This window comes from Ailuropoda melanoleuca, chromosome 19, assembly GCF_002007445.2.
Source record: "Ailuropoda melanoleuca isolate Jingjing chromosome 19, ASM200744v2, whole genome shotgun sequence".
Classification (NCBI taxonomy): Eukaryota; Metazoa; Chordata; class Mammalia; order Carnivora; family Ursidae; genus Ailuropoda; species Ailuropoda melanoleuca.
The window spans coordinates 24,559,788-24,579,285 of NC_048236.1; the positions used below are offsets into that span (position 1 = coordinate 24,559,788).

The 19,498-nt window shown below is 38.1% G+C and overlaps 1 protein-coding gene across 50 annotated transcripts in view; it reads left to right on the forward strand.

The window, feature by feature from the left end:
* Positions 1 to 19,498, forward strand: part of RIMS1 (regulating synaptic membrane exocytosis 1) — a 721,356-nt gene that overhangs the window by 691,591 nt on the left and 10,267 nt on the right. The window lies entirely within an intron of this gene.

Sequence of the window (19,498 nt, forward strand, 5' to 3'; positions counted from 1 at the left end):
CTCCTCTCTTCACTCAGAATCTAAAAAATTTCTCCTAAATTTATTAACTTAACTCCTTCTTTGCCTACTAGCTAATCTTGATACCTCCCCCACCTTAAACCATAAATGACCTTTCTGATCACTCAGTAAATAGATATAACTATTTTTAAAATTTTGATCCCATCCTCTAGATTAGGTATGTCAGCTGAGTGTTAGAAAAAATAAGCTGATGAACTAACTTGTAGCAACCAGAGGTAGTTGGTAATCAGAAATCCAAATAAACCACCAATTATGATATAACAAACTGAAGTGAAACATTTCCAGATGATAATATTTTGGGAGAGTGCAACCACCTTGAGTAGTCCTTACTTTTCACAGTTGATTTCGCTTCTTCCTCTACAAGGAGACAACACAAAATCTCCTATGGGTGTATGCAGGTCTCCAGGAGTAGTGGGGCAAGGTTCGGGCAGAGAGGGGACAATGAGTGTGGGATTGTTTGTAACTAAGATATCACCTGTATAGGATTCTGCAGTATCTTCTGGCTGCTGACTCCATGGAAGTTTGCTAGTTAATATATCTGTAATCCTCACCTACTGAGTTGAAAGTATCCCATCTGACAGAATACTTGAATATCCTCACTAAAAAAAATGGAAACTGGATTATTTTTAAAAGCTATCAGTAGTAAAGATGTCTCTCCGAGCACCTTTATTTATTATTTCTTTATTTTATAAATGCAAAAGGAAAGAGATGACTGTTAGTGCATCTGACTTGACTTTTTTTTTCTCCCGGAAATTCTTAAAAATTGTAAGTGATGGCTAATAAGTCACTTGTGATGACCACTGGGTGTTATATATAAGTGACGAATCACTAAATTCTACTCCTGAAACCAACATCGCCCATGTTAACTAACTAGAATTTAAATAAAACCGTGAAACAAACAAAACAAAATTAAGTTAAAAATTTAAGTTAAAAAAAGGTCAATATGATTTTCCAATTTTATAGTTTTTTAAAAAGACTGATCCGAGCACCCCAGTTTTCTTTGGAATCTCTGCTTAAATCAAATCTTAGCAAATAATGCTTTCATATTCTACTAAACATGCACAGAGAAACACCTGATCACGTGAGGGTCATAAACAAGACACTACAATATGTACTAGCACATTCTGTCTTCTTCTGTGAAGTATAAGCTCCGCTGCACCGAGCCTCGTTCTCTGCTGCCCTGCTCTTACTCCACCTGCTTGACTTGGAAGACATTCTGTCTGGGTCTGTAAGGCTTTGGAGTCCACTGTGTGCCAACGTGGAGATCGCCAACCAGAGGGACAGAGAAGTGAGGATTGAGTCTTCAAAGATATATGTAACCAGTAGAACTGTTGTTCTACACATCCACTCCTTTCTTCTTGTACCCCCAAGTTTCCTGGACTGATGGGAGGTAAAACTCTACCAAAGAGAATAGGATTTTGTGACTCACATGAGACTTCGTTGGTTTTTATCATGAAAATTCATCCCAAGTTTTCAGAGTCTGACCAAAACTCCATACAAAAATACCCAACAGATTTATCCTAATGATAACTCTTCAAATGTATCAAAAGAAGGGACTTAGGCTATTATGAAGCATGAGACAGTTTTATGCATGAGATAGTCTTGGTTGCCCCAAGACTGCTTCCATGTCCTCACTATTGTAAATAATGCTGCAATAAACATAGGGGTGCCTATAGCCTTTTGGGTTTGTGTTTTGGTGTTCTTCGGGTAAATACACAGTAGCAGAATTACTGGATCATACAGTAGTTCTATTTTTAATTTTTTGAGAAACCCCATATTGTTTTCCACAGTGGCTGCACCAGTTTGTGTTCCCACCAGCAGTGCATGGGGGTTCTTTTTCTCCACATCATCACCAACACTTATTTCTTGTGTTTTTTTATTTTAGCCATTCTGACAGGTGTGAGGTGGTATCGTGGTTTTGATTTGCATTTCCCTGATAATGAGTGATGTTGAGCATCTTTTCATGTGTCTGTTGAACATCTGTATGTCTTCTTTGGAGAAATGTCTGTTCATGTCTTCTGCCCACTTTTAATTGGATTATTTGGGGGGTTTGTATAAGTTCTTTATAATAAGTTGGGTTGTATAAGTTCTTTTAATTGGATTATTTGGGGGGTTTGTATAAGTTCTTTATAATAAGTTGGGTTGTATAAGTTCTTTATATATTTTGGATGCTAACCCTTTACAGGATATGTCTTTTGCAAATATCTTCTCCTATTCATTAAGTTGCCTTTTCATTTTGTTGATTGTTCCCTTTGCTGTCCAGATGCTTTTTATTTTGTTGAAGTCCCAATAGCTTATTTTTGCTTTTGTTTCCCTTGTCTCAGGAGACCATCTACAAAAATATTGCTACCATTGACATCAGAAAAATTATTGCCTGTGCTCCCTTTAAGGATTTTTATGGTTTCAGGTCCCTAAGGCATTTTGAGTTTATTCTGTGTACGGTGTAAGGAAGTGGTCCAGTTTGGTGCTTTTGCGTATAGCTGTCACTTTTCCCAACACCATTTGTTTAAGAGACTGTCTTTTTCCCGTTATATATTCTTGCATCATTTGTCAAAGATTAATTAACCATATAATCACGGGTTTATTTCTAACATCTGCGTTCCGTTTTATTGATCAATGTGTATATTGTTGTGCCAGTATCATACTGTCTTGATTCCTACAGCTTTGTAGTATTTCTTGAAATCTGGGACTGTGATTCCTCCAGTTTTGTTCTTTTTCAAGATTGCTTTGGCTATCCGGGAACTTTTTTTGGTTCTGTACAAATTTTAGGATTATTTGTTCTAGTTCTGTGAAAAATGCTGTTGGTATTTTGATAGAGATTGCAATAAATCTATAGATTGCTTTGGGTAGAATGGACATTTTCACAGTATTTGTTCTCACAATCCATGAGCATGGAATATCTTTCCATTTGTTTGTGTTATCTTCATTTTTTCATCAGTATTTTATAGCTTTCAGAGTATGGGTCGTCTACCTCCTTGGTTTTCACCTCCTAGGTTTATTCCTAGGTACCTCACTATTCTTGATGCAGTTGTAAATGGGATTGTTTTCTTAATTTCACTTTCTGCTACTTCCTTATTAATGCATAGAAATGCAATGGATTTCTGTGTATTGATTTTGTACCCTGTGACTTTACTGAATTCATTTACGAGTATTAGTAATTTTTTGGTGGAGTGTTTAGGGTTTTCTATATATAGTATGCCATCTGCAAATAGTGAAAGTTGTACTTCTTCCTTACCAATTTGGATGCTTTTTATTTCTTTTTGTTGTCTGATTGCTGTGAGTAGGACTTCCAGTACTATGCTGAATAAAAGTGGTAAGAGTAGACATCCTTGTCTTGTTCGTTATCTTAGGGGAAAAGCTCTCAGTTTTTTCCTACTGAATATGATATTCGCTATGGGTTTTTCATTTATGGAGTTTATTATGTTGAGGTATGTTCTCTCTAAACCTATTTTGTTGGAAGTTTTTATCGTGAATAGATGTTGTACTTTGTTAAATGCTTTTTCTGCACCTACTGAGATGACCATATGGTTTTTATCCTTTCTCTTGTTGATGTATCATGTTGATTGATTTGCAAATACTGAACCACCTTTGCATCTCTAAAATGAACCCCACCTGACAGTGGTGAATGACTTTATAATGTATTGTTGGATTCAGTTTGCTAATATTTTGTTGAGTACTTTTGCATCTATGTTCATCAGAGATAGCCTGTATTTCACTTTTTTTGTAGTGTTTTTATCTAGTTTTGGTATCCGGGTAATACTGGCTTCACAGAATGAATTAGGAAGTTTAACTTCCTCTTCTATTTTTTGGAATAGTTTGTGAAGAATAGGTATTAGCTCTTCTTTAAGTGTTTGGTAGAATTCAGCTGTGAAACCATCTGGTCCTGGACTTTTGTTTGTTGGGAGTTTTTTGTTTGTTTGCTTTTTGTGTGTGTGTGATTACTGATTAAATTTCATTGCTGGTAATTGGCCTGCTTATATTTTCTGTTTCTTCCTGATTCAGTTGTGGGAGGTTATATGTTTCTAGGAATTTATCCATTTCTTCTAGGTTGTCCAATTTGTTGGCATATACTTTTTCATAAGAGTCTCGTAATCCTTTGTATTTCTGTGGTGTCAGTTGTTATTTCTCCTCTTTCATTTCTGATTTTTAGTTGAGTTCTCTCTCTTTTTTTTATGAATCTCACTGAAAGTTTATCAATTTTGTTGATCTTTACAAAGAACCAACTCCTGGTTATTGATCTGTTCTATTGTGTTCTTTTTTTTTTTAGTTGCTATCTCATTTATTTCTGCTCTAATATTTATTATTTCCTTCCTTCTACTGGTTTTGGGTTTTGTTACACCTAGCTTCTTTAGGTATAAGGTTAGGTTGTTTGAGATTTTTCTTGCTTCTTGAGGTAGGCTTGTATTGCTATAAACTTTCCTCTTAGAATAGCTTTTGCTGCATCCCAAAGATTTTGGGCTGTTGTATTTTCATTTTCATTTGTCCCCATGTGTATTTTGATTTCCTCTTTGATTTCTTGGTTGACCCATTCATTGTTTAGTAGCATGTTATTTAACCTCCATGTATTTGTGTTCTTTTCAGATTTTTTTCAAGTGATTGATTTCTGGTTTCATAACATTGTGGTCAGAAAAGATGCATGTTATGACTGATCTTTTTGAATTTGTTGAAACTTGTTTTGTGGCCTAATGTGTGATCTATTCTGAAGAATGTTCCATATGCATTCAAAAAGAATGTGCATTCTGCTTTTTGGGAATGGAATGTTCTGAATGTATCTATTAAATCCACCTTGTCCAGTGTGTCATTCAAAACCTCTGTCTCCTTGTTGATTTTCTGTGTGCATGATCTGTCCCATTGATGTAAGTGGGGTGTTAAAATCTCCTACCATTATTGTATTACTATTGATTATTCCCTGCATGTTCATTATTAGCTGCTTTATGTATTTGGGTGCTCCCATGTTGGGTGCTTAAATATTTACAATTGTATTTTCTTGTTGGATTGTCCCCTCTATGATTATATGGTGTCATTTGTCTGTTACAGTCTTTGTTTTAAAGTCTATTTTGTCTGATATAAGTATTGCTACCCTGGCTTTCTTTTCACTTCATTTGCATGATAAATTATTTTCCATCCCTTCACTTTCAATCTGCATGTCTGTAATAGGCAGTACATAGATGGGTCTCTAAGAGGCAGTACAGATAGGTCTGCTTTTTTATCCATTCTGTCACCCTGTCTTTTGATTGGTGCATTTAGTCCATTTACATTTAAAGTATTTATTGATAGGAATATATTTTTTGACATTTTGTTACTTGTTTTATGGTTGTTTTGTAGTTCTTCTCTGTTTCTTTCTTCTCTTGCAGTCTTCTCTCTTGCTGGCTTTCTTTTGTGATATACTTGGATTCCTTTCTATTTTTGCATATCTATTACTGGTTTTTTTATTTGTGGTTACCATTAGGTTTAAATATAACAACTTATACTTATAGTAATCTATATTAAGTTGATGGTTGCTGAAGCATGAACCCATTCTTTACCCCTCTCCCACCTTTTAGGTATATTGCATCATACTTCACATCCTTTTATTTTGTGACTGATTTTTTATAGATATACTTAATTTTACAGTTTTTGTGCCTCCTAGTTTTCTTTCTCTTTCTTATGGTCTTTTCCTTTCCACTCAAAGAGTCCTCTTCAACATTTCTTGTAGGACTGGTTTAGTGGCCAGGAATTCCTTTAACATTTGTTTGTTAAGAAACTCCTTATCTCTCCTTCTATTCTGAATGATAGCTTTGCTGGATAGTGTATTCTTGGCTGCAGAGTTTTTTTTCTTTCAGCACTTTGAACATATCATGCCACTGTCTTCTGGCCTGCAAAGTTTCTGCTGAAAAATCAGCTGATAGCCTTATGGGGTTTACGTCATATGTTACTGTCTTCTTTTACTGCTTTTAAAATTCTCTATCACTACGTTTTGCCATTTTAATTATTATGTGTCTTGGTGTGGACCCCTGGTTGAGTTGATTTTGTTGGGGGCTCTCTTTGCCTCCTCAATCTGGATTTGTTTCCTTCCCCAGGTTGAGGAAATTTTCAGCTATTATTTCTTCAAATAAATTTTCTGCCCCTTCTGTTTTCTGTCCTCCTTCTGGAATCCCTATAATGCAAATGTTATTACTCTTGATGGCATCACTGAGTTCCCATTGTCTATTTTCATTTCTTCTTATTATTTTTCTCTCCCCTGTTCAGCTTGATTGCTTTCTATTACTCTGTCCTCCAAGTCACTGATCTGTTCTTCTTCCTCAAGTCTATTATTTATTCCATCTAGTGTATTTTTAATTTCAGTTATTGAGTTCTTTGTCTCTTATTGGTTCTTTTTTATGTTTTCTCTCTCTTTGTTGAGGGTCTCACTGAGGTCTTCCACTCTTTTCTCAAGTCCAGTATCTTTATGAATGTTACTTTAAATTCTCCATCAGATGTATTACTTATCTCCATTTCATTTATCTCTTGCTGTGATTTTGCCCTGTTCCTTCATCTGGGACATATTCCTCTGTCTCCTCAGTTTATCTGACTCTCTTTGTTTCTATGTGTTAAGAAAGTCAGCTAGCTACATCTCCTCCTCTGGAAATCAGTGGCTTTATGAAGAAGAGGTTCTGCAGTGCCCTGCAGTGCAGTATCCCCTGTTCACCAGAAACTGGCATTTCAGGAGTGTCTCCTGTGTGTTTCATGTGCCCTACTATTGTGCTGAGCCACTTTTGCCTTCAGTCATATGCAGTGGCTCTCTTTACATGTTGTAGGCAGGGTTTGGTCTGGGCCAGTCTGGGGCCAGTCTGGGGCCACCTTGGGTTTGAGGTGAGTCAAACCAGGAGTTTGCCAGAGATGCAGTAGCACTGAACCACATGGCATTGTGCCTGTGTTGTCCCTGAGAGGCTTTCATTGATGGGTGCAGCTTGCAGTCAGACCAGAACTCTGCCCTCAGCCCACTGTTGGGGCCACAGTTGGCCTGGTATATGTGGTTATCTTACCCTCTCCTTGGGGCAGGAGTCACTTTGGAATGGTGCTGGCCCCTGTTGGCACTACTTGTGTACTTCTGGGCTTGTGGCACCATTTGTATGGCTCCAGCCAAGGATGTATTAGAAAGGGCAGGTATGCAGGAGAGCACAGGGGTGAGACTCACTGTTAGCAAAGTCTGTGCCTGTTTGCTGTGGGAAGAGAGCTGCAGCCACTCAGGAAAACTCCTGCATAGGCCTGGATGGAGAGGGTGAATCCACAGAAGCATGCAGGGGTGGAGCATGCTACTAGCAAGCTAGGTGGAGAGCGTTCATGCTGTGCTAGTTTCCACAGGTGCCTCTGTATCTAGGCTTGGGAGTGGAGGAGGAAAATGGCACCCACCAGCTCTCTTTTTCTTGGAAAAGTCTCCCAAAGATCCCTGCCCCTCCAGCACATGCTCTAAGATTAGTAAACAAATCTTCTTCCTGTATACCCTAGGTAGCTTTCAAACTACTGCTTCTATGCTGTATCTCAGTGGGGCTGTTTGTTGTATTGTCTCTTTAAGGGTAAGGACCCAGTTTCCTCTTGCCCTCCAGCTCTCCCAGAGCCAAGTGCAGTTTTTTAAAGTTCCCGGTGTTAACCCCCACTGATTGTAAGAACTCAAAAAGTTAAGCCCCTCTGCTATTCAAAGCCAAATGTTATGGGAATTCATTTTCCCAGTGTGGGTTCCCCATACCTGGGCGTTCTTCTCCCCTCTTCATGTCCACAGTGTTCACATGTCCACACTCCTGTGGGTCCATTTAGCTCCCAATCCATCTTCACCCTTCCTACCCTCTGCAGTGTGGACTGTTCTCTACATTTAGCTCTGGAGAGTCTGTTCTGCCAGCGTTCGGGTCATTTTCTGGGTTATTCATACTGATGTGGGTGTTAGCTAGGTGGATCCGTGGGACAAGGTGAGCCGATGATCCTCCGCCATCTTTCCCGGAAGTCCCGTCTAAAATAACAATACTTAATGAACATGATTTATTGCTAGTTTCTCCTCTTCTAACCCTGCATACTCTGACACTTCATAAGGAAGAAAAATTCCCATTAACTTTATTGTGAGAAGAAGAGCCTTATTTTTCCAAATATAGAACTATAGAGGAAAAATCCAGTGTAATCCAAGTTTCTTATCTAAAGTGAAAGAATTGACAGGACTGTTCACAAAATTACTGTTTTATTTTTTAAATCCCCACTGGGTTTTATTTAGAATACTATGTACTCTGATAGAAGACAGGCTGCTATAACAAGATACCCTTAGATACAGTGGCTTAATCAAGAGTATCATATAACAGTCCAGGTGGATAGTCCCGTAGGGGTATAGTGGCACCATCATGTCAGGGATCCAGGCTGTGCCAGCTTCAACAAGTGCTTCCATCTTGAGGTCAAAAGTAATTGCTGCAGCTCCCACCATTATGTCCCCATGCCATCAAGAGGGGAGAAGGAAAGGGATATGTGATTGGTCTTTAGCTAGTAGGATGGGGGAATTCTCTCACTGAGAGAAAAGGGTAAGAATGGGTATTGGGGGCACAAGTCATCTCTGTGACATGTTGCCATTTATGCTTCATTCTAAATAATATTTTGAGTTAAATATGAGGCACAGAAACATGTGCTTTGAGTAGAGCAAAGGGAATTAGCATCATTCAACTTGGAGACTTAATCTGTACAAAATACTGGAGATCTTATTGTATAACAATGTATAACTTAAATAGGTGCTGAACACTGTTCTGAGTGCTTTACATGGATTATCTCACTTACTGCTCAAAATCACCCTGTGAGCTAGGTTATTATCCCCCTTCTTTCATGGATAAGGAAGGCGAGGCATAGAGAGGCAAAGTAAGCTGCGGCAGGCACGGCGTTAGTATGTGGTAGAGCTGGTACTGGAATACAGACATTCGGGTTCCAGAATTGCCTCTCCAACAATTTTCTGTTCAGCTGCCTTTTGAAACTGGATAGGAGGAAAGATTCTCTAAATAGTAATACCTTGAATTTAAACAAAAATTTAAAAATCAAAACAAAACCTGGAATGGTAGGCTGCCTTTTGAAACTGGATAGGAGGAAAAATTCTCTAAATAGTGATAACTTGAATTTAACAAAAATTTAAAAATCAAAACAAAACCTGAAATATACAATAAAACAAAGTTTAGCCTAAAGTATTGCTTTATTTTTACAATCAGGATGGTAGAGAGTAAGGAGATATGCTAGATTTATAATCAATAAATAAAACCCAGATGCATCTATGGTATTAATTTAGACTAAAGGAGAGTAAAAAAAGAAAAATTGATCTAAATGTGATATATTTACTACTCCTGGGAAAATAAATCTAAGACCTTATTTCCTGAATATCAGGGATTGCTAATAAATGATTTAGGTATATCCAGGTGTACTTCAGACTGTTTTTTAATCAAGAAAACCTGAAACAAGTTCATCCCAGTATCTGCGGCTTAATCTCACCCTCAGACCATTTAGGTGATTATATAGCCCTAGGTGCTTTAAATTATATTTAAATCATCACATTTATGAAATTAGAAGATGGCTTTAGAGTGTTAAAATAACAGTAGCCACTCCCTAGATACATTAGTTTGCTCAGGCTGCCATAACAAAGTACCGGAGATGGCGGGGGGGCAGGAGGGGAAAGTAAAATAACAGATATTTATCTTCTCACAGTTCTAGATGCTGGAAGTCCATGACCAAGGTGTGAGCAGGTTTGCTTTCCTCCAAGGCCTCTCTTCTTGGCTCTCAAATGGCTGCCCTCTTCCCATGGGGGTGTCTCTCTGTGTCCTAATGCCTTCTTTTCATAAGAAAACAAAAAAGGTGAGGATTAGGACCTCCCTAGCAGTGTTATTTTAACTTAATCACCTCTTTAAAGGCCCTGTCTCCAAATGCAGTCATATTCTGAATTGGGGAGGGAGAGGAGTCCATAACACAGAAACACTCTGGAAACACTGAGGCTGCAAAATCAATTTGTAGCAGTGAAATTTCAACATTTGATTGCTCCCATCCTACAGCTTTGGCCAAAATAGGATATGGTACAGGTGGTATGTTTCAGTGACAGTAAACCTCTCCATCTAAATATTTTTTCACAGCCTTACTAAATTCAACATGAAAGTTATTTAAAAGAGTATCTTGAACTTGCTATTGCTGACATTTTCACCAGCCAGGCAAGAGGAAAAATCAGTGTGACACTGGCAGATGTTTTGCTGAAAAGATCAAGTGTGGTTGAATGAAGTGAGCGTGTCAGGCAGGTCTTATAGGGGCTCAGAACAATACTAGGTCTCTGGCCAGAGAAGAACCATTAGCCACAGAAGAACTGGAAAAATACAGGTCAGTGTTCAGTACAGATGAATCCCTTTTCTAAAGTCGTATCTGCAGAGAACTTTAAAGTGTGGCAGCAAGAGAAAACATTTTACATCTTTTGGGTTATGGCAGTGAAATAAAAAAGGATAGGCACCTTGCCAAGAAAGATTTGAAGTATTCTGAAAATATCATCAAGGGAATGTATTCCATTGTCTCACAAAAATATTCTTTATGATACTATTTTTATTTTCTTGACCACTATATTTCATTATAAATCCCTCTGGAAAATGAGAAGAGGAAAGGGAAATTATGGACTTTATGGCTTGTAGGATTAACATGGAAGATAAATGAGGGAAACCATAAAGTCAAAGGGCCCTCATGCAATTTTCTAAAAATAATCTTCAGATCTATGCAATTTTTACAAATTGTGCTTATCTGGCTTGGGATGAAATGTATTTTAAAAACTTTGGCATAACATAAAATGAACATTTTTGTTTGTTTAAAAACTAAGAAAAGCTGTGGTACGATTAGAACAGACTACCTCAAAGATTTCTACATGGTTATGACAATATTGGGAGCATCCGACATCAACAAAGGGGAACTGCTGGATACTTTCTTTTAAAGAATGATTTTTAAAGCCCTTTGACAATACTTCTATATCAGATTGTATATAATACAAATTACACACAACTTCATGTGGGTAGTATTGGCATTGGGAAGACCAAGACCTTGAAGTCATTAAGAACATTTATAAATAACAATACAACAGCCACCCAAATGATACGTAATGGTACACCTTCAGAACATTAGAGGAAAGGACCCTCGTGAGCCTGCCCTGCCACCACCTCTCACCATTCACAGAACTCTGGTCATTCTGGAAAGCTAGTTTTCTCAAGGGACTATGTTCTTTATCATGTCAGGACCTTTAAATATACTACTCTCTTAGCCTAAAATACAACCCCACCCCAATTCTCCATCTGCATGGAGTTAAAATTTCTTTTTAAAATCCCTTGGATACCAGTCTCGTCTCAGTGTATCTAATACTGTCAGTTTGACTGTAATTGCTGCTGCTTTGTTTCAACACCAGATAAAGTGGTTGGTTGGTTGGCTGGTTGGTTGGTTGGTTGGTTGGTTTGGTTTTTTTAGGAAGCCTATTTTAGAGATCATCATAAACACCAGATTATCTTCGGAAACTGAAACAAAGTAAAGGAAGAGAAGATTTGCATTTCTCACCGCATGGTCTCCCTAAGTTACATGTTCATTTAGTGGCAGAGCGAGCGCAGACTCATACTCACTATTTAAATTGTTCCTTCTCTTCCCTTTCTCTTCCGCTCTCCATATTATTGAATATGTACATAAGACAAATACCTAAAGCTAAATAAATATAAAATAAGTCCTCTATGTTGCACTTAGACTGCATCATAATTAAACTTCTGCTTGTCAGTCTGTCCTGCTAGACAATGACATAGCTGGGGACAGGGCCTCTTTCCTTTCCACGCTTCCATATACAGTCCTGGACCCAAAGCACTCAGAGAACAGTTTGTTGAGTAAGTAAACAAGGGAACGAATGACCAAAACATATTAACTGCAACAATTTTTCTTTTTAAAAACATAACTGGATTTTGTCTCTGTACATAAAAAAAATAATAATTTTTATCCCTGATTTCAGTTTTGCTTTCAGGATAACCCAAAGAGTGCACCTACTCTATAGTTCCTCTTCGTCAGCTAATAGGATATTACTGCATTTATCTTTCAGATCTGAACTGTTTAATCAATTAAGTGCTATCCTTTTATTGATTTTTCCAATTAATTGATGAAATTGACTATTCATTGGGTATTAGAGAATACTTTGATGGAAAGATGATTTATCAGACATTATCTTTGTTTATCCACCTTCCCAACCAATAATATTAGATCTAAAAATGTTATGTTTTATCTTGTGCATTTAATCATTCCCATCTGCAGAGAAACAGGCTCTAATGGCACTTATCTTAAAAAATAGACAACCTCCACATATCCTATACAACTCTCCAAATACTACCTCTCAATCACAACAAACCTTTTCAAAATAGTCATAGGAGCCGCCTCTACTTACTCGTCTCTCATTCTCTCTTCTGACTGGCCATTCCTTTCAGGCTCCCAGCCTTACAGCTTCTCCAAATCTATGCTTGAAATCGGTCATCTCCAGGGAGACGAGCTCTATCACCACTTCTGTGTCTGGTTGTTTTTTTTTTTCTTTTAAGATTTTATTTATTTATTTCAGAGAGAGAGAGCTCAGGCACTAGCCAGGTGGAGGGGGGAAAGGAGAGGGAGAGGCAGGCTCCCCATGGAGCACGGAGCCCGATGTTGGGCTCGATTCCCAGAACCCTGGGATCATGACCTGAGCCAAAGGCAGGCACTTAACCGACTGAGCCACCCAGGAACTCTGTGTCTATTTCTTACTAAAATTCTAAGTAGTAAACAACACTTTTTTTTCTTTACTTGTAACACTTTATTCTTCTAATTTCTTCACATGACATTTAATTTTTCCCCATGCCTTTAAACGTGTTCCTTTCTAGGCTCCTCAAGAGTCTTGACTTTTTTCTGGACCTCTAAATATGGAAAATAGCCTAAGCTCTATTTTGTCTACTCTTTTTATCTCTGTCTGTACTTCCTCCTGTAGTACTGCATTTAGTACTATAGACTTTTAATTCCATCTGTATGCCAATATATCCTGTCTGTCTGTCTACCGACTGACCTATTTCCAACCCTAACCTGTCCCTCGTGGTCCTGATCATACACACATTTCCTACTTTACTGTCCGCATGGCTATTTAGGAAGCCCTTCAAACATCCAAAAGAGAACTCATCATTTCCACCACTCACAATGAATTCCTCTTCCTTTTCAGTAACTGACACTACCATTCAACTAGTTATCCTAACTAAAAACCTGAAAGTGAATGAATTTGTTCTTTTTTTCTGAACCACTTAGACATCTAATAGAGCAAGTGCTGTCAGTTCCACTTCAGAATATAATCCAAGTTCACCCTCTTCCCTTGTCTCCACCACTATTTCCCTAACCTAAGCCACTATTCATCTCAGGTCGGGAAGTAGCTTTCCAGTTCTTCCCGGGCTTCCACTTCTAGTTCCTACAACTCATTCTCCACACAATAGCTAGAACAATCCTTGGAAAATGTGAATCAGACATGACCCTTCCCTGTGGCTTCCCATTATACTCAGCACAAAATCCAGGCTATTTTCCAGCAGGTCATGCCCCACCAGCTCCTTCAGCCTCTCCCACTCCATCTTCTCCTCATCCATCTTACTTCAGCTTTTCAGAGCTTTCTCAGACAAGCCAAGGACGATCAGTCACTCCTCAGGCTCTTGCACTTGCTCCTTCTGCCTGGATAATACTTCCTTCAGATCTTTGCATAGTTTACACTCTCAGAAGTGGCCTTCTCTGCCCAGTGGATCAAAAGTAATTCACTCTACTGGGACAGTCTCATCTGCTTTGTTTGTTTTTATCATGATGATTACCAGTTCTAAAATTATCATAACTTATTTGTTTTAATTGTTTGTTATATGCACTATCCTGTCTTATGACTGTTGTAGCTCCAACACCTAGAAAAATGCCAGTTAGACTATATGTACTTGCTGCTTAATGAGTATTTACAGAATGAATTAATATATCAGTGGGGATGTTTCTAAATAGACATCTCATTATGAAAAGAAAAATAATTAATATGTAAAGGTGACACATTCTGGAACATTCTATAGGGGAAAGTTTATTCTTCCAAAGCAGGGGAAAATAATTGTTTCCAAATGATATGGATTTTACTAATTTTTTCATGTGTTTGTGAATGCAGAGTATTAAAATAGGCTAGTTTTCTAATCCTTTTGTTCTTTGTATAATGCTTGGGACAGCAGTTTCAAGTCAGATATCATGTCATAATTTGATAGGAGACTTCATGTCTTAACCAGGTTAATGATTCTTCAATGGATACAAATAATTGTTAAATAATGGTGATGCCATTTAGTGGTTTAATGCATCATATTGGTATTTTTAAAATTACATATATGGAACATATATTTATGCTATAATCACAGCACAGTATAGAGATAGATACAGATAATTATATACATTTGTACTTGTATAGACTATATGTGCTTTTAACAAAAGTTTTAAATGAATTTGTAAGCCCATATGCGAATGTGTACGTGAAAATATCTGCGTAGCTAAACCATTGTTCTCTTTGTAAAATGAGATTAGACTTCGTGTTTTCCTAAACTGTGGTATAAAGGAATGGTCACAAGACTGAGATTCAGAAGATCTAATCCAGCTTCTGCTGCTCACTAGCATGATGTTGAGCAAAACTTTACACTCACTAGAATGTACCTTCCATCGGGGCAGGGATTTTTGTCTGCTGTGTTCATTGCTGTGTCACCAACATCTGGAAAAGGCTGGGCTCAGTGTAAGTGCGGAACAAGTATTTGATGCATGAATTATAATTCTCCAAAATTAGCTTCCACATCTACAAAACAAAGTTCTTTCCAATCCATGCATTCTAAATAGCATTAAAGCTGTCGTGAATTTAAATAAGACAAATTCATAGCTAGAACTGTTTATTCCATTTTTATCTAGGCCTTTATAAAATTGTTTAGTTCTAGCTCTTTTCACTGAATGTTTATTAACATGAATAATACAAGAGCTAGGTATCAGTCCATAGTTGCTGTCTTCAAAAGGACTAAAACTAAAACTTTAAATTTAAAAATGTATTCGAATTCATAAAATTAAGTAAGTATAAAAGAAAGTTCGATAACCAGCTTCTCAGATGTTTTCTCAGAGTGTGTAGTGTTTACATTTTGGAAGCTATGAAGTTATAAAACTGCTCTAAGAATGTTAGGACACCCTGTAATATACCCTTCTTTAAGAATACTTGATGTCGCAATTGAATAATGTAAACAACAGACTCTTCACTTTTAATTTTTTCAGTCATTGAACAAATATGTAATAAGTGACAACCACACACAACCTGTGTTAGGAAACGATAGCCCACCTGATGAGCCTATCTGCACCTGTCACCTGCACTGCCAGGTGCTCACAGGGCCCCGAGATCTCTGGCGACAGACAGAGCCTTTTGGCCAGAGTCAACATCAGCATTGGAAAGACTGCAGAGGCAAGCTGTGCACTACTGAGAAGACAGTGGCCCCCTCCTGACCACCAGTATTCACAGCCTCCCCCCCACACTCACCAGGACCAGTCCCGCCATGGGGGTTACTTCACTGTTCCCTCACAGCCTGTGTTCTCACTTCCTCCAATGAGACCCTTAGCCCTTTATAATAAAACCAGTGCTGCCCTATGCTGTCACTCTCTATGCCCCCTTATTCTGCCTGGTTTTTTTTATTTCCATAGCACTTATTACCAAGCATATATTTATTTGTTCATTGCCTTGATTGTAGACACACACTAGAATGTAAGCTCCATGATAGCAGGAAATGTGTCGTTCATCAGTATATCCCCAGCACCAGAACAGTGCGTGACACAGAGTCGGTGCTTAGTAAATATTTGTTGGTTGGATGGACAAATGAAAAACTGAATGAACGAATAAACTGAACCTCCCCGCTATGTTCCTCTTAACTGTTTCTCGTCCAGTTTCCAGCATCACCTCACCATTTAGATTTAAATTTTGCCCTCACTTTTCTAGCTATGATAGTCCTTGTTCTCAATAAGAATTTGATGTTCCACCCTGGGTTTCTTGCCTCCTGCTGCTTTGGGGAAACATTTGCATAACTCTGCTTAGCTCCCTTTGGTAATACACCCTTGGGGCTTGCCTTTATCCCTCAAGTGGAATCTAGCCAGTATGTGGGCGTGAATGAAATGTTGCTCTACCATAGTGACTTCATAAAGGAACTACATTTGAGAAGGAGGCACAATATATAAATAAATAAATAAATAAAACCAGCACTAGAATGTCCATAAATGAAGTCACTGCCTTCAATAAGTGTACAATTTCTACAATGATGAGTCAAATAGGCAAGATAGAGACTAGAAGGGGGAAAAGTAGAGAATCCCTGAGCCTTAGGTGGGAAAATGGGTGCATCCATATGAATGTTGGTAGGAGCGATTTAAATTACTATAATGTTTCTAAATAGCAATTTAGAAATAGCTATTAAGACTAAACAGATTCCTACCCTTTCACTAGCATTCAACCTCTAGAAATTTGTTCTATAAAAACTCTCCTGTAACAAATGGAAACATCCCAAGTGCTTATCAATAAGGAGATGGCTTAATTATGACACCACCTCACGGTGCAATCATTAAAAAAAAAAAGAGAGAGACATGTTTGTATTATAGTTACATTATACAGAATGAGGAAAATGTGTGATCTTGTTACTGAGTTTATACCAATGTTCCAGATACTAGGGATAACAGTGAATAATATTCACAATGTCCCTCTCCTCATAGAAATTCTAATTGGGGAAACAGACAACAAACAAATAGAAGTTTAATGGCAGAGCAGTGCTATAAAGAAATATCCAGCGTGGCAAGGATATAGAAAGTGATAAGGATCAGAAAAAACCTCTCTGAGGGGGTGACGTTGGTGCTGAGACCTGAATAGAGTGAGGGAGGCAGGCAAGAGAGTCAGAAAGGAAAGACAGGAAAAGGCCCTGAAGCAGCATGCTTGGAATGTTCAAGAAAATTCAGGAGGACCATGTGACTGGAGAGCAAGGATCACGGGGATGAGGGGCAGCATGTGAGATCTGAAAGGTGGCCAAGGACCAGGTTAGGGAGCATTTTTTGGACCATAGTAGCAATTTTGGATTTTCTTTTAATTTTGATAATAAACCAGCATGAGCTCTTGAGCCAGGGAATGACATATTCAGGTTTTTGTTTTTAAGGAATTGCCATGGCTCTTATGTAGAGAATATTCAGCATTGAGTCCATATAGTGTAACCAGTTATTTTTTTCATTAGACAATCTACAAAAGGATTGCAGTGACCAAAACTGAGAGGAAAACATGCAGTCTTTCCTGTGGTTTATCTAGGAGTGTTTGGGGCACCTGCCTCTGGGAGGTTTTATGATGTTTAAGGAGTTTATGTGTGTATACACATATATAGATGCATATAGAANGTCCAGTTTCCAGCATCACCTCACCATTTAGATTTAAATTTTGCCCTCACTTTTCTAGCTATGATAGTCCTTGTTCTCAATAAGAATTTGATGTTCCACCCTGGGTTTCTTGCCTCCTGCTGCTTTGGGGAAACATTTGCATAACTCTGCTTAGCTCCCTTTGGTAATACACCCTTGGGGCTTGCCTTTATCCCTCAAGTGGAATCTAGCCAGTATGTGGGCGTGAATGAAATGTTGCTCTACCATAGTGACTTCATAAAGGAACTACATTTGAGAAGGAGGCACAATATATAAATAAATAAATAAATAAAACCAGCACTAGAATGTCCGTAAATGAAGTCACTGCCTTCAATAAGTGTACAATTTCTACAATGATGAGTCAAATAGGCAAGATAGAGACTAGAAGGGGGAAAAGTAGAGAATCCCTGAGCCTTAGGTGGGAAAATGGGTGCATCCATATGAATGTTGGTAGGAGCGATTTAAATTACTATAATGTTTCTAAATAGCAATTTAGAAATAGCTATTAAGACTAAACAGATTCCTACCCTTTCACTAGCATTCAACCTCTAGAAATTTGTTCTATAAAAACTCTCCTGTAACAAATGGAAACATCCCAAGTGCTTATCAATAAGGAGATGGCTTAATTATGACACCACCTCACGGTGCAATCATTAAAAAAAAAAAGAGAGAGACATGTTTGTATTATAGTTACATTATACAGAATGAGGAAAATGTGTGATCTTGTTACTGAGTTTATACCAATGTTCCAGATACTAGGGATAACAGTGAATAATATTCACAATGTCCCTCTCCTCATAGAAATTCTAATTGGGGAAACAGACAACAAACAAATAGAAGTTTAATGGCAGAGCAGTGCTATAAAGAAATATCCAGCGTGGCAAGGAGATAGAAAGTGATAAGGATCAGAAAAAACCTCTCTGAGGGGGTGACGTTGGTGCTGAGACCTGAATAGAGTGAGGGAGGCAGGCAAGAGAGTCAGAAAGGAAAGACAGGAAAAGGCCCTGAAGCAGCATGCTTGGAATGTTCAAGAAAATTCAGGAGGACCATGTGACTGGAGAGCAAGGATCACGGGGATGAGGGGCAGCATGTGAGATCTGAAAGGTGGCCAAGGACCAGGTTAGGGAGCATTTTTTGGACCATAGTAGCAATTTTGGATTTTCTTTTAATTTTGATAATAAACCAGCATGAGCTCTTGAGCCAGGGAATGACATATTCAGGTTTTTGTTTTTAAGGAATTGCCATGGCTCTTATGTAGAGAATATTCAGCATTGAGTCCATATAGTGTAACCAGTTATTTTTTTCATTAGACAATCTACAAAAGGATTGCAGTGACCAAAACTGAGAGGAAAACATGCAGTCTTTCCTGTGGTTTATCTAGGAGTGTTTGGGGCACCTGCCTCTGGGAGGTTTTATGATGTTTAAGGAGTTTATGTGTGTATACACATATATAGATGCATATAGAATGTTTTTTCATATATTAAAGGGTATTAAATGATACTAAATGAAAAATTGAAAGAATACCAGAAACATATCAAATGCGTAGATGGAAAAAGTGTGCAGGTACTAAAAGTCTAAGAGTTTGTCTAAACTTTTGATACTGTTCTAATCAAATCAGTGTTTTAGAATTTCATTTCCATGCTGTGAATAGAATGCTGGTTAGTGCCTCTCAAAGTGGCTTGAGGAAGTTGCTCTGAACTTAAAGTTTATCAAGAAAATGATCAGCCATTATAATTCACAATGCAGAAAGACACTCACACCCAAACTGCCAGTCAGACGTCATGCAGTCGAGGCAACAAGCCATGAGAGCCGTAAAGGCTTGGAGTTAAGATAATCCTTGTTCTACCTGCATAGGTATCCTATGTGCCTTCTCAAATGAGAATGTGTATGGTAAAGTGTTTCACAAATCGTTAAATAAAATACTGCTGTTTCTCTTTATGGGATCGCTGATACGTGGCCAAAACTGGTATTTTTCGTGCTTGGTTCCCTGTGCCTCTTCTCCTTTAAAGGACAAGGCCCATTCATTTAGGTCTGTTCCCACACATTT